This window comes from Symphalangus syndactylus, chromosome 6 (genome assembly GCF_028878055.3).
Source record: "Symphalangus syndactylus isolate Jambi chromosome 6, NHGRI_mSymSyn1-v2.1_pri, whole genome shotgun sequence".
In the NCBI taxonomy this organism is placed as follows: Eukaryota; Metazoa; Chordata; class Mammalia; order Primates; family Hylobatidae; genus Symphalangus; species Symphalangus syndactylus.
In genome coordinates this window covers 50,836,634-50,851,042 of record NC_072428.2, presented here as the reverse complement: position 1 = coordinate 50,851,042, position 14,409 = coordinate 50,836,634, and the positions used below count along the sequence as shown (strand labels likewise).

Here is a 14,409-nt window from a genome sequence, read left to right as displayed (position 1 = left end):
CAGCATAGTACCCAAAAGGTAGTTTTTTGAACCCCATACTCTTCCCACAATGCCCCTTCAAGTAGGCCTGAGTGTTTGCTGTTCCTATCTTTGTGTCCATGTGTATTCAAATTTTTACTCTCACTTATATGTGAAGAGAGGTGGTTTTGGTTTTCTGTTCATGCATTAATTCACCTAGGATAATGACCTCAAGCCACATCCATGTAGCTGCAAAGGACATGATTTTGTTCTTTTTATGGCTACATAGTATTCCATGGCATATATGTACATTTTCTTTAACCAGTCCACTGTTGAAGGGCACCTTGATTTCATGTCTTTGCTATTGTGAATAGTGCTGTGATGAACACACAAGTTTATGTCTTTTTGGTAGAATGATTTATACTCCTTTGGGTATATAGTAATAGGATTTTTGGGTCAATGGGTAGCTCTAAGTTATGTGAGAAATATCCAAACTTCTTTCCACAGTGGCCGAACTAATTTACATTCCCACCAACAAAGTGTTCCATTTTCTCTGCAACCTTGCCAGCATCTGTAATTTTTTTACTTTTTAGTAATAGTCATTCTCACTGGTATGAGATGGTATCTCATCGAAGTTTTGATTTGGATTTCTCTAATGATTAATAATGCTGAGCATTCCTTTATATGCTTGTTGGCCACGTATATGTCTTCTTTTGAGAAGGATATCTTTATGTCCTTTGCCCATTTTTAATGGAGTTATGTGTTTTTCATGTTGATTTAAGCTGTTTATAGATTCTGGATATTAGACATTTGTCAGGTCCACAGTTTGGAATTATTCACTCCTATTCTGTATGTTGTCTATTCAGTCTATTGATAGCTTCTTTTGCTGTGCCAAAGGTCTTTGGTTTAATTAGGTTCTACTTGTATATTTTTGTTTTGTTGCAACGGCTGTTGGAGATTTCATCACGAAATATTTCCCAAGGCCTATGTCCAGAATGGTATTTCCTAGGTTTTATTCTAGGATTTTTATAATTTTAGTTATAATATTATGCTTAAGTTTTTAATTTATTTTGAATTGATTTTTATGTATGGTGAAAGGAAGAGGTCCAGTTTCAATCTCCTGGGTATGGCTAGCCAGTTAGCCCAGCACTGTGTATTGAATAAGGGGCCTTTTGCCCACTCCTTGTTATTGTTGACTTTGTTAAAGATCAGATTGTTGTAGCTGTGTGGCTTTGTTTCTGGTTTCTCTAACCCGTTCCATTGGTCTATTTGTACCAGTAACATGCTGCTTTGGTTACTGTAGCCTTGTAGTATAGTTTGAAATCAGTGATGTGATGCCTCTGGTTTTGTTATTTTTGTTTAGGAATGCTTTGGCTCTTCACATTCTTTTTTGTTTTATATGAATTTTAGAATAGTTTCCCTAATTCTGAGAAGAAAGATGTTGGTAGTTTGATAGGAATAATGTTGAATCTCTGGATTGCTTTGGGCAGTATGGTCATTTTAACAAAATTGATTCTTCCTATCCATGAGCATGAAATGTTTTCCCATTTGTTTGTGTCCTCTCTGATTTCTTTCAGAGCGCTTTGTAATTCTCATTGTAGAGATCATTCACCTGCACTGTTAACTGTAATCCTAGGTATTTTATTCTTTTTGTAACTATTTTGATTGGGACTGAGTTCTTGATGTGGCACTCAGCTTGGATGTTATTGATATGTAGAAATGCTACTGATTTTTGTACATCAATTTGTCTTAAATTTTCGCTGAAATTGTTTATCAGATCCAGGAACCTATAGGCAAAGACTATGGGATTTTCTAGGTATAGAAACATGTCATCTGAAAACAGGGATAGTTTAACTTCCTTTCTTCCTATTTGGATGCCCTTTATTTCTTTCTCTTGCTTGATGCCCTGGCTAGGACTTCCAATACTATGCAGAATAAGTGGTGAAAGTGGACAGCCTTGCTTTGTTTCAGTTCTCAAAAGGAATGCTTCTAGGTTTTGCCCATTCAGTATGATGTTGGCTGTGGGTTTCTCATAGACAGTTATTATTATTTTGAGGTATAATCCTTCAATGCCTAGTTTATTGAGTGTTTTTAATATAAAAGAATGTTGAATTATATAATAAAAGCCTTTTCTGTCTCTATTGAGATGGTCACATGGTCTTTGCTTTTATTTCTGTTTAAGAGATGAATCACATTTATTGATTTGTATATGTTGAACCAGCCTTGCATCCCAGGAACATAAAATGAACTTGCTTATGGGGGATTAGCTCTTTGATGTGCTGCTGGATTAAGTTTGCTAGTATTTTGTTGAGGATTTTTTCATCTATTTTTATCAGGAATATTGGCCTGCTAGTTTCATCAGGAATATATTGTATCTCTGCCAGGTTTTGTTATCAGGATGACACTGGCCCATAGAATGACTTTTGTCAGATGTATGCTTTGCAGATATTTTCTTCCATGCTAAAAAAATCTACCAGAAAATAAAAACGATTTAAAAAGTGGGCAAAAGAAAATAAAAACCATTAAAAAGTGGACAAAAGACATGAACAGACACTCCTCAAAAGAAGATATACAGGTGGCCAACAGGCCTATGAAATAAAAGCTCAATATCACTGATCTTTAGGGAAATGCCAGTCAAAACCACAATGGGATGCTATCTCCCATCAGTCTAAATGGCTATTATTAAAAAGTCAAAAAAGAACAGATGCTGGCGAGGTTGTGGAGAAAAGGGAATGCTTATACACTGTTGGTGGGAGTGTAAATTAGTTCAACCATTGTGGGAAGCAGTGTGGTGATTCCTCAAAGAGCTAAAAACAGAACAACAATTCAACCCATTAATCCTACTACTGGGTATATACCCAAAGGTATATAAATTGTTCTACCATAAAAACACGTGTGTATGTTCACTGCAGCACTATTCACAATAGCAAAGACATGGAATCAACCCAAATGCCCATCAATGGTATACTGGATAATGAAAATGTCAAACATATACACCATGGAATTCTACACAGCCATAAAAAATAAAGCCATAAAAAATAAGATCATGAGATCATGTCCTTTGCAGAAACATGAATGGAGCTAGAGGCCATCATTCTTAGCCAGTGCAGAAACAGAAAACCACATGTTCTCACCTATAAGTGGGAGCTAAATGATGAAAACACATGGACACAGAGAAGGGAACAACAGATACTGGGGCCTACTAGAGGGTGAAGGATGTGAAGAGGGAGAGGATCAAAAAAAATTAACTATTGGGTACTAGGCATAGTACCTTGGTGACAAAATAATCCATAGAATAAACTCCCATGACTCAAGTTTACCTATATAACAAACTTGCACATGTACCCTTGAACCTAAGTTTTGAAAAAAGAAATTCTTCTAATGAATTTTTTTATTTCTAGAAGTTCAGTTTGGTTCGTTCTTAAAATGGCTGTGTCATCTTTCAACTCTTGCATCATTTTACTGCTTTCCTTGAACTGTGTTTCAACCTTCTTCAGTATCTCACTGAGCTTCCTTGCCATCAGATTCTGAATTCTTTATCTGTCATTTTAGCCATTTCAATCACGTTAAGAACCATTGCTGGGGAGCTGGTGCAGTCATTGGTAGGTAAGACGACACTCTGGCCTTTAGAGTTACCAGAATTCTTTCCCTGGTTCTTTCTCCGTGTTGGCTGACGTTCCCTTAATCTTTGAAGTTGCTATCCTTTGAATAGGGCTTTTGCTTTCATATTCTTTGATGCCTTTGATGATTTAAATGTGATATAAGTTTGGTTTAGTTGATTGGCTTTGTTTGTAGATGCTTTCAAAGGGCCAATGTTCAGCTCAGCACTGAGCTACATGGGCTACATGCTCTAACCCTGGGGGTCTGGGACCAGGCCTCTGGCTTTGTTTTCTGGCCTTTCGAGGTCAAGCACCTGTTGCACTGGAGGGGCCAAGGTGTTCCCAGCTCACTGGCAATAACACTCTGACAGGGACTGCCAGCAAAAGAGCTGTGGCCAGGCAGTAGTTGAGGGGGAGATTGCCCTGCAGCATGGTGGCAGGGGGGCAGATGAGTGTGTGCTGGCTGCAGCTGGGGGGCTGCAGGTGAGGGTGCACAAGCAGATCATCCACTGGTGGGGTGGCAAGTGAGGACCCTGACAAGTGCACACCAATGGGATGACTGGGGTCCCCAATGCTCATGTGCACTGCTTGGGTGATGGTGGGTCTCCTATTCATATTGAGAGGCTGCAGGCCAGGGGTGCAGGCAAGGCGTGACGGCAGGGAAGGCTGCAAGCAGGTGCATACCTGCAAGGGATCTATCTGCAAAAGGGCTCCGAGGGCGGGGGCTGTCAGCAAAAGAGCTATGGCAGCAGCCACTGGCAAGCATTTTGGCAGGACAACTGAGACTGCACTGCAAGCTGCTAAGGCCACGTGGAGACCCTGGGAGAGGCTGGCAGACAGGGGCACATTCAGATAAGACTTGCCCTGTCCTGCGGGCAAGAGAGCTCTGCTCTCTCCAGGTCCCACTGCTAACTAAGGCTAAAGTCACCTAGAGGAGTGTGGCAAGCTTTGGGGAAATGGGCATCCACGGCCATACTCCATTGCAGCCTTTCCCATGCCAAACTCTTTGGGCCTTGCACAGACTGGAGTTCTATCTCTGTCAACTCTCTGGGCAGTTCTCCCTGCCAATTAAAATGCCCATGGGGATTGTGGGATCTCCTGCAGGTAGGATCCTGAAGGTCTGTGACAAGAGTGGGTCACTACATGCCTATGTTTCTCATCCCTTCCCCACCAGCACTCAGGGCCAGAAAGGAATCCTGGTGCTCAGCAACCCCATACAGGCTTTCCAGCTTCTGCCTGTTTCAGCATCCTCCTGTATCCACTCTGGATGCCTTCTTTCCGAAGATCTGTTCAGTGTGTTTGTCTCTTGATCTAGTCTCTACATGGGAGAAGCTCCTCCTGGCTGTGGCTGGTTAACCATCATGGCTCTCTCCCCAATCAAAGAAAATTTGTACTTCTATTTTTCAGGCTCGTTAGGCCTTCCTCTAACACAAGAAAATCAAATACTTAACATAGGTTTAATGTGTATGGAAAAAATATCCGAGTAATACAGTAATGTTTTTGTCTTGCCCTATCATGGTTATGTTTCTCATCCTCCAGGGCCAGTGCTGGGTAGGTTGGTGAGAAGAGAGAGGAGAAACACAGAAGAATTATAGTAGGATGAAATTCTTGCTCTCTGTGTTTCATGGGTAAGACCAACAGAAAGGTAAGAAAACTAGAATCTAATGAAGAATGAAAAAAAATACAAATCCATGTTGCTCGGAGTTTTATGGAATTAATTTCTGTGTGAACTCAGGGAAGAGGGGAAAGGCAAAAGGAGAATTTGGTAGAAGACTGTATGTCCCTAGGATGGCTGACCATCAGCCTCATTTTCTGATTACCACAAAGAGGTCCTGACCTACCTCAATTAAGCCACCTTCAGACCTGATGGGCTCTACTATGGCAACAATTTCTTTGCTCTTGCAGTTATAGTTCAGTTGGATGAGAAGTTCTCTTCACCCAGATAGTGTTTTAAAAAACAGTAAATGGCAGCCAAGGCACAGAGTTTATCCTCTGAGTTGAGTAATGTGCAGCAAAGGCACTTCCTCATCAGGAGGATATCCAATATTCTATTATCAACTGGACACATTTTCTACCTGGGTTGATGCACTACTTTGGACTCAGGACCCTCTATTGTTTAATTTCATTCTCAGATAAGAAGTAATCTACTTGTAGGTGCTTGTACATTTGAACACAGGCAACCAGATGCCCTCCAGACAACTGAGGAGAGCATTTGCTTATAAATGCTTTCAGGATTCCTAGAAACAGCATACAGCGTATGAAGTCATCAGTTACTTTGTGAATTCTCATCTTCCTAACCTCAAAAAACTAAGAATCTGTTCCAAAAAATTACCCTCTGCAGGGAACAGGAGGACTATTAAGCAAATAGTAACTTGACACATATGTCAGAAATCAAGATTTGGTCTCACTGTTTTGTCGTATTAGGGGTAGGTGGGTGTGGTTTCATTCATAAGTATAAAGGATTTTTTCTTTGTTTCCATTATGCATGGAAAACTTGTCCATCAAAAATATGTATGAAAATAAATAGAATTATCCATTGAATAGGCATTTAATTAGTTCGTTTGATTTGTACATGTACAATTCAGGCATCAGTTGACAACAAATAAATATTTGCACAAATAAATAGTTGCACAAGCCTCCACTACTCTTCAAATGTAAAGTATAATTGCCAGCCAAAACTTTCTATAAATTTCTGGAGGCATGTGTAACTTATCCAAATCATTGGTGTGTGATAGGCTTTATTAAAGGTATAGATGACATACTGATCTCAACTAATAGAAATGCAAACAGCAGTGCTGGCCATCGGACCACCTTGATATATCATTTACTGCCAGCCACGTTAATCAAGATACTCTCCCTGAAGTGTTTCTCAGCCTTCATTCTTCCTAGCAGAGATATTTAGTCACTGTCTTTTACTCAATCCCAGTTTTAAAACACTGTGAAGATATTTTGGAGCGTGGATATAATTCTGGTGGTTATGTATTTTTCCTCCCAGCTTTGTTTAGGTTGTTTGTTTGCTTATTGGGAATATAACAGCTCATTCATTTATTTTTCACAAAACAGTATTTATTGAAACCTACTATGTGCCAATCCCAGTGTTACATTTGAGGACTCAGTAATCATAGGATTTAGTAATTAGGGTTTATGGGAGAAACCTATCTAAAGAGATATAGGAGATACCTTGGGATTTGTTTACTAACTAAATATTCCTTTTAAAATGCTTTTAAATTCCTTCTTACAAAGCCTCACCATGATTTGTTTGGCTGCACTGTGAGGGCAGTGTGTTACTGGTGGACATGTTAATGTTCATGTGAACTGTATATGAGGGCAGAACAACAGCTTAGGGCCAACCACAGTGCTATGTATTTAAGGCAAATACCCTAGAACTACAAGCTGGGGAAATTGATTTTTTACAATGAAAAACAGACAATAAGCAACTATGACTGACAGTTTTTAATTAGTCTTAATAGCTAAACCTAATGTCTCTGACTGGGACAAATTAGTGAATTTTAAACAGAATAGAACTTAATCGTTTGCCAAATGGGTTTTTCCATATTTGAAAAAGCAAATATATTGTGAACACAAAATGCACTGGGTGATTTTAACACAAAAATCTGAGAATTAGAAAGTTAAGGTTGATAATTTATCATTTACTTAGATGATAATACACTGTAAAATATTTATATTACCAGTTTGAACAAATATAATTTCATAAAGATTAGGCTTTTTTCCTAAGTCTGTTAATTAGGGAATTAGGCAATACTCATTAGATAATAGTAAAACTATATATAGTTACATATGTGTGCTGATATAAATGATAGGAATACTTTTTAGTGTTGCAGAAGTACTCACTCTTCCCATTCATATGCCTTATTATGAGAATTCCCAATTTTACAGTGGAAATGAAAGGATGCATTTTTTAAAAGCCTAAAAAATATTGAAGTCAATAATGTGGTTTCTGATATTTAGATGCAGACACAGAAATGTTAGGATTAATAAAAAAAGACTTGAAACAAAAAGGAGGGAAATTCCTATCATCACCATGGCCCTAAGTGCCACGGATTCATCTTTGTCATCGATGTCTTTTATTTTTGCTTATAACTGTGTACAGAATTAGCACATACGTCTTTTTTGTCTCTATATAAATAAGTATAGCTTTCTGGGATGACTTGTGGGATTCTCTGGAGGGAGAGGCAATAGCAGAGTAGCTTTTATAGCTTTGCAGCTCTAGGGGTCCCTCTGTTGCTGTTCAAATGGCTCAAAGTAGCACTTTCTTTGAGGCCGCTTCTCTGAATTAGAGCGAAGTCTGGTCCGGGAGGACATTCTGCTTCCTTCTGTTCCAGCCCTAGAACTCCACAGGTTTTGGGAAGCTGTATTTAGCTGTTGTATCACTTTCTTGCATCTGCTTTCTCTAAGCCCTTTCCTCTACCATCAGAGCCTTCTTTATCTCTTATGCAAGTGGATCTTCATTTGCTTAATGTACTTTCCTTTGGGCTGAGGCTATATCCTTTTGGAAGAGCTCATTTGCTGGACATTTTTGAGATTTTCAAATGCTGAGGACCACCACAGCACTTCTTTATCCTCTTATGTTTATGAGCTCTTAGAGCCGGCAAGTATTGTTCCCAGTTTCACCAGTCAATCTCAAAACCACCTGCCCAGATTTTTGCTTAGTATACAGTACTCTCCAACTGGGGGCAAGATTTTTCTGTCATGTGATTTTGCCGAAGATGTCATCTGTAAGTTTTAATTTTGTTTTGCTTTTCTCTCCTGGTTGCTTAATGAGACATTCAGGGGGTGTCTGGGAGAAATTCAAGTCTATACTGCAACTATGTTTAGTAAATGATGTTATTCGATCCCTATGGCTTTATTTTAGAAAAGTTATTTCATGATCCTATGAGGAAAAAAAATTATTAGCTATTGCTTTTTAAAAAGTAATTTTTTTCTTACATGTCTTCATTCCCTAATCATCCACTGGAGTTGAGTTATGCCATGGCCTGTCCACTAACTGCTTACTCTCCAGTTAAAGTCCACATATCATTCTTTTTAAGTCTGCTAAGTGTGTACCTCCCTGTGTGGCCTGGGTTGTGTTTTCTTGGCATGGTTTTTCAGAGGATTTCTTTGCGGCTTTAATTCTCTGTGAATTTGCTGACAGCCTTCAGCTATCCCTCTTCTGCTCAGGCATGTGCTTAAGCTTGTTGTTTGGGTTGCTCACTGCAGGACACAAGCCCATATTTCAGCCAACTATGCGGCCAAGCAACCACTGCCATTGAAGTGGACTTGCCACCCCATCAATCAACAACCTCTGTTAGGCTTTGACTTGGAGTGCTCATTAGCTGCCTCTAGTCATTCAATCCTCTCTGTAGTCATGCCCAATGATGATAGCGTGTGACTTTTCTATAAAACATTTTTCTCTGTACTAAACTTCTGAATTCCATGTGTTGTATGGTTTCTATTTTTGTGCCATTTTATAGAACCCTGGAGTATTCTTATTTATTTCAAAAGTGTAAACTTGGTCACAGCTATTACGTATCTTTAGTTTTTGAGTTTAAAGATATTCAAAATGATTATTTATTTAAATATTCTGGGTTGATATGATCTCAGGTAAAAATCTACATTATAACATTATATAAATAATGTATGCATTAGTTTTTGTCTGTTTCTGATAATTACTTGAAAGCATAGATGTTACTAGTACATTGGGACAAAAAGGATTTAATTCAAGACTCTCTTTCTTGTTGGGTCTGAGAGAAGTCACTTGTGGCAACCTGTGACCGTTAATTACAACATAGGGCAGCCTGATGTTTTGAGTTACGAGTTGTAGCTTGGCTAACCCATATAACTTCTGGCAGGTACACAATTATAGGTGTATGTCTGGAGGGAGATTGAAAGGCTCCAAAGGACTAACCTGGTACATCCAAACATCAGCAACAACAAAGAACCTCTAAGGCTTTCCACGACAGTTTTCTTTGATCAGAACTTAGCTCCCAATAACATCTTGTGTAGTCTCCTGCGAATCTCCTTAGTCTTGATGGAATAGATAATTGGGTTGAGCATTGGAGGTACAAAGAGATAGACCAGAGACATGAACTTGTGCACATATTCAGGAGCATGCTTCCCAAATCGATGAACCATGGACACACTAACCATAGGCACATAGAAGATCAGCACTGCACAGATATGTGACACACATGTGTTGAGTGTCTTAAGCCTCTCATCCCTGGAGGCGATGGCCAGCACAGAATGTAGAATGAGCACATAAGAGAGGAGGATGAGCAGTGAACCTACACCAAAGGCAGAGATGACAATGAACAGGCCATACATGCTGTTGATGGTAGTGTCTCCACAGGGCAGGCGAATCAGGTCTGCGTGCAGGCAGTAGGAATGGGTCAGTACCACACTGGCCTTGCAGAAAGGCAGTCTCTTCAGGAGGAAGGGAAGTGGGAATACCATGCAGAAGCTGCGGATGACAATGCATATGCCAATGTGGGCCACACGGACATCGTGAGCACTGTGGCATAGCGCAGCGGGTTACAGATGGCCACATAGCAGTCAAAACTCATGGCCAGCAGGATGCCAGACTCTGTCCAGGAGGAAAAGTGGATGAAGAACATCTGGGCCAGGGAGGCATCAAAAGTTGTCTCTGGGGCATGAAAACACACAGCAGCCAACACAGTGGGCAATGTAGAAAAGGACACACCCAGGTCATTAACAGACAAAAGAGACAGGAAGTAGTACATTGGCCGGTGCAAGCTCTGCTCTTTATGATAAACAGGATGAGGATGTTGCCCAGGAAGGAAATAGCATAAAGCAGCAGCAGAAGGGCAGCCAGCCAGTGCTCCAGACCCTTCATCTCAGGGAAGCCTGTTAGAGTGAAGCTGGTAGTACTTGAGATGTTAGCCCCAAAGCCCCCCATCAGGGTTTCTCAGTGACTTTTAGGGAAACACAACCCAGGTGAATTGAGGTGAGATGGTGGGAGAAGTGAAGAGTAGGAGTGGTTGATATCTAAAACTACTAGAGACAATGATGCTTAGATTCCAGTGCCAAAGATTTGGAAAGTTCAAAAAAAAACCAGGTTACATTTCAGACCTTCTACAGCCTGGCAGCACCCTTAGATCTGTCATGAGCTCCAGGTTCTTCCCCATAGAAATCTTTGACTAATTTTTAGATATTATTATTTATTTTTCTTGTGTCTATATATTTTTTTACGTTGGTTCAAATCTTTCTCTAATGGTGAAAAATGGTTTCCCCTTTCTCTCTACTGGGTCATAGCCATCAGTTTATTCCAGAAGTGAGGTGCACCATGTCCTCCAGGAAGTCTTTCCTTAATATTCCCACCCACTGATTGATTCTGTCTTGTGCAAGTGATGACATCTTTTGTGTATATTCTAAGCTGACTCTCCTCTCTTGCCTACACTCAAGCATTATTTCAGTTCTCTGCCTTTTCCTTGTGGCTTGAACCCCTCACTTATTCACCAACGGTCCAGAATATCATATTCCTCCACACCTTACTCTCTTCGTTTTGCCTTTCTATATTTTAACATGGATTTTGTTTTAATCTCTGTTTAGACCACAGATTCTCAAATTGTGCTGTATGCTAGATTATTTTAAGATGCATTAAAATATTCCTTTGCTCAGAAGAAATCTATACCAATTAAATTTGACACTGTGCAGGTAGAACTCACAAATCAGCATGTGTTTAAACTCATAGGCAATTCCAATGTGCAGCCAAGTGTGAGTATCAGGAATTTAGGTCACTCCTATCAGCATTCAAATATGTCCCACCCATTATCACTTCTCCCCACCCGCCCCCCGCTGGCCTCCGAGGATCAATTTTGGGAGTTACTATCATAGGAAACAAACAATCACAAACTTCAGCAAACCTCTTAACTGCCCCTTCATTTCTTCCTAGTAATCACCCATTTTCCATTCACTTTCACAACTAATACCATTGAAATTATTGTCTACCCATAATGTCCTCCTTGTCTCTGCTCTGTGCCTCAATTATCCAAAATATATGTCTGCTGCCCAGGCTTCTCTTGTCAATATGTATTGATGCAGCCAATTTCCAACTGGACTTGCAAATGTAAGAGTTCATTGTCATCTCAAACATAACGTGCAAAATTCAACTTTATGTCAATTATCATCTTTTATCCTCTTCAAAGTTATCATCTCATTACCAATCACCATCTATTCACGTGGTCATGCCAGAAAACCCTGGAATTCATTCTTGATATTTCTCACCCTCTCCTATTCACAAGTCTATTAATCCATCGTAAACGCTGGTTTCCTCTCTCCATCTCACTTCCAACTGTCACTCATCCCTCAACATCTTCAACCAAAATGTCTGCAGAACCTTCCTGAGGATCACCCAGCTTAGTATCATGCCTCTGTCTAATTCATTCGACACAAAGCAACCAAATTATTTGTTTTTAATATAAAGTGATATTACTCTTTTACTAGAAACCTATCAATGGCTTCACTTACCTTATGAAATAAGAACTTAAATAACAATTCAAGTCCTTACCATGGCTCATAGAAGCTGCAAGACCACATAAGAACTTGTCACCTTCCAATAATTCTGACCATTCATTTCATTTCTTCTCATAATTTCGGATGCTGTACATGCTCACACATATTCTTCTTTGTGACTTTTCTTATCACACCTTAAATTTTAGTGCATTTATTATGTACTTGTTTAGTTATTTGATTAGTATCTTTGTTTCCCCAAAAATTTGTAACTCCCTGTAACTGTCTGTTTCTTCTCATTTTATTCTCAATGCTTAGGCAAGTAACAGGGCATATAGAGCCCTAGACTAGGACGCAGAGATTACTAGCTCTAGTTTTAATGGTTAAAATATGGATCAAATAGGCCAGGTGCAGTGGCTCACGCCTGTAATCCCAGCACTTTGGGAGGCCGAGGCAGGTAGATCACAACGTCAGGAGTTTGAGACCAGCCTGGACAACATGGTAAAACCCCATCTCTACTAAAAATATAAAAATTACCCAGGCGTGGTGGCACATGACTGTAATCCCAGTTACTCGGGAGTCTGAGGCAGTAGAATCCCTTGAACTCGGGAAGTGGAGGTTGCAGTGAGCCGAGATCGTGCCATTGCACTCCAGCCTGGGTGACAGAGCAAGACTCTGTCTCAAAAAGAAAAAAAAAAAATTATCAAATAAACTGTTTTATTAACAGGAAAAATGTATTAACATAAGAGCTACATGTTTTTACTGTAAAATTGTTTAGGTAAGTAAAAGTAGCTCCCCTAGCATCTAATAACTGAGTTTTTATTTCACCTTTGCTACATACAAGCTGTGAATTTACTTAGCTTCCTCACATCTTATTTTCACATCTCTAGAATAGAAAGAGTAATGCAAAGTAAACATTGAAGGTGCTTATTCAGACTCCTGGCACAAGATGTACTGAATAAATGGCAACTAGGAAAGTTGTGATAAAGAGGGACATGGAGAGGCTGAAAGTTCCTGGTCCCATCTCCAAACTGTCTTCCCACATTCAGTTTCCCAATCAAAAATTCCCTTCTTTTGTTTCACCATTTTATCCACCGTCTATGAGAATACTGGCATATGAGTTAATCACACTGAGGCATTCACACCAAACAAAGGCTTCAGAAGATGCCCCTCTGAGCCAGAGCCGTGCATGCTCAGAACCACACAGTGAGGTTCCAAGCATGAAGCCAGCATAGTGGCATTTCAGGCACCAACAACTAGATGGGGGATGTGCATGTGGGGAGAGAAATGGAGTGTAGGAAAATAAAAATTACCTTAAATCACAGACTGCCTCTCCTTCAAATCCCTGTACCCTAATCACTTAAGGATTTAGAAGCTGTGAAGGAGGTTCCTGAGGGCCTCTGTGGGGGAAGAGATGAGGTCCCCACTTACCTCCTCAGGGTAGCTCTGGTGGGTGGGAGGAGAGAGGCTAGTGAAGTGTCCACTGAAGGGAGAAATACCAAGTACTGCACACACTGCATACAGCCCCACTGCCAGCCTCCACCCACTCCCTGCTCTGAGCTCTATAAAGCTGCATCTTCAGAGTCCCCTGGGTCTGCTAAGCCCAAGGGCTCCAAGAGGTAGCTGGGCAGCAGGGATTGTAAAAAAAATCTTGAGTGAAGGACTCCTCTGTGCTCTGCCATTTCTCCCACTTACAAGTTTCAAAGAAATTGAGAATGAAGACTGGCTTGTCCTGAAGTGATCAACATTTTCAGCTCCTCATTTTGTAGGACAGCTGAGGCCCAGGAAGAATCCATTCAGTAAGCCAATAACAGAGATGAACTGAATCCTAGACCACTGATACTCACTGATTCTCAGATTAGGGTTCTTTCCAGTAAGCATACCACAACTTAAATGGATTTCAAGAAGTCAAATGGCACAATGCATAGGAGCCTAATTATTTAGAGTCATCAAGTAAGGTGACCATCCTTGTTTGCCCCATCCTGTACTGGTTTTAACACTAAAAGTCCTGCATTAGGAGAAACTCCTCAGTTTTGGCAAACTGATACAACTTGCCACCCTACTGCCAGACCTGGATTCAAAACCAGCTCCTTCCCTGTCTAAATGAATGTCATTAAGAAAATTAGTTGATATGCTCATATTTCAAATTCCTTATTTGTAAAATGATACACAAATTCCTATACATCTTGGCATATTTGAAAGAGTATCACATTGTAAACACTTACTAAACAAGAACTATCATAAGGACTTGCCAATTTTTTATATGCCAGAAAAGAAATCTTGAATAGGGGGTGCAAATGCCTGTTGACTCTGGAGTTTTTGAGGATTCTGAGGGTTGTCTGACTTTTAAGAAACTAACATAAGGGTCTTAAATTTTGTAAAAGGA

The 14,409-nt window shown here is 40.0% G+C and overlaps 1 protein-coding gene and 1 pseudogene across 11 annotated transcripts in view; both read right to left on the bottom strand.

Annotated features, from left to right (window-relative positions):
- HBE1 (hemoglobin subunit epsilon 1) overlaps nucleotides 1–14,409 on the bottom strand; it is a 208,008-nt gene that overhangs the window by 154,217 nt on the left and 39,382 nt on the right. The gene's annotated exons all lie outside the window — the stretch shown is intronic.
- LOC129485278 (olfactory receptor 51I2-like) lies at nucleotides 9,528–10,470 on the bottom strand (annotated as a pseudogene).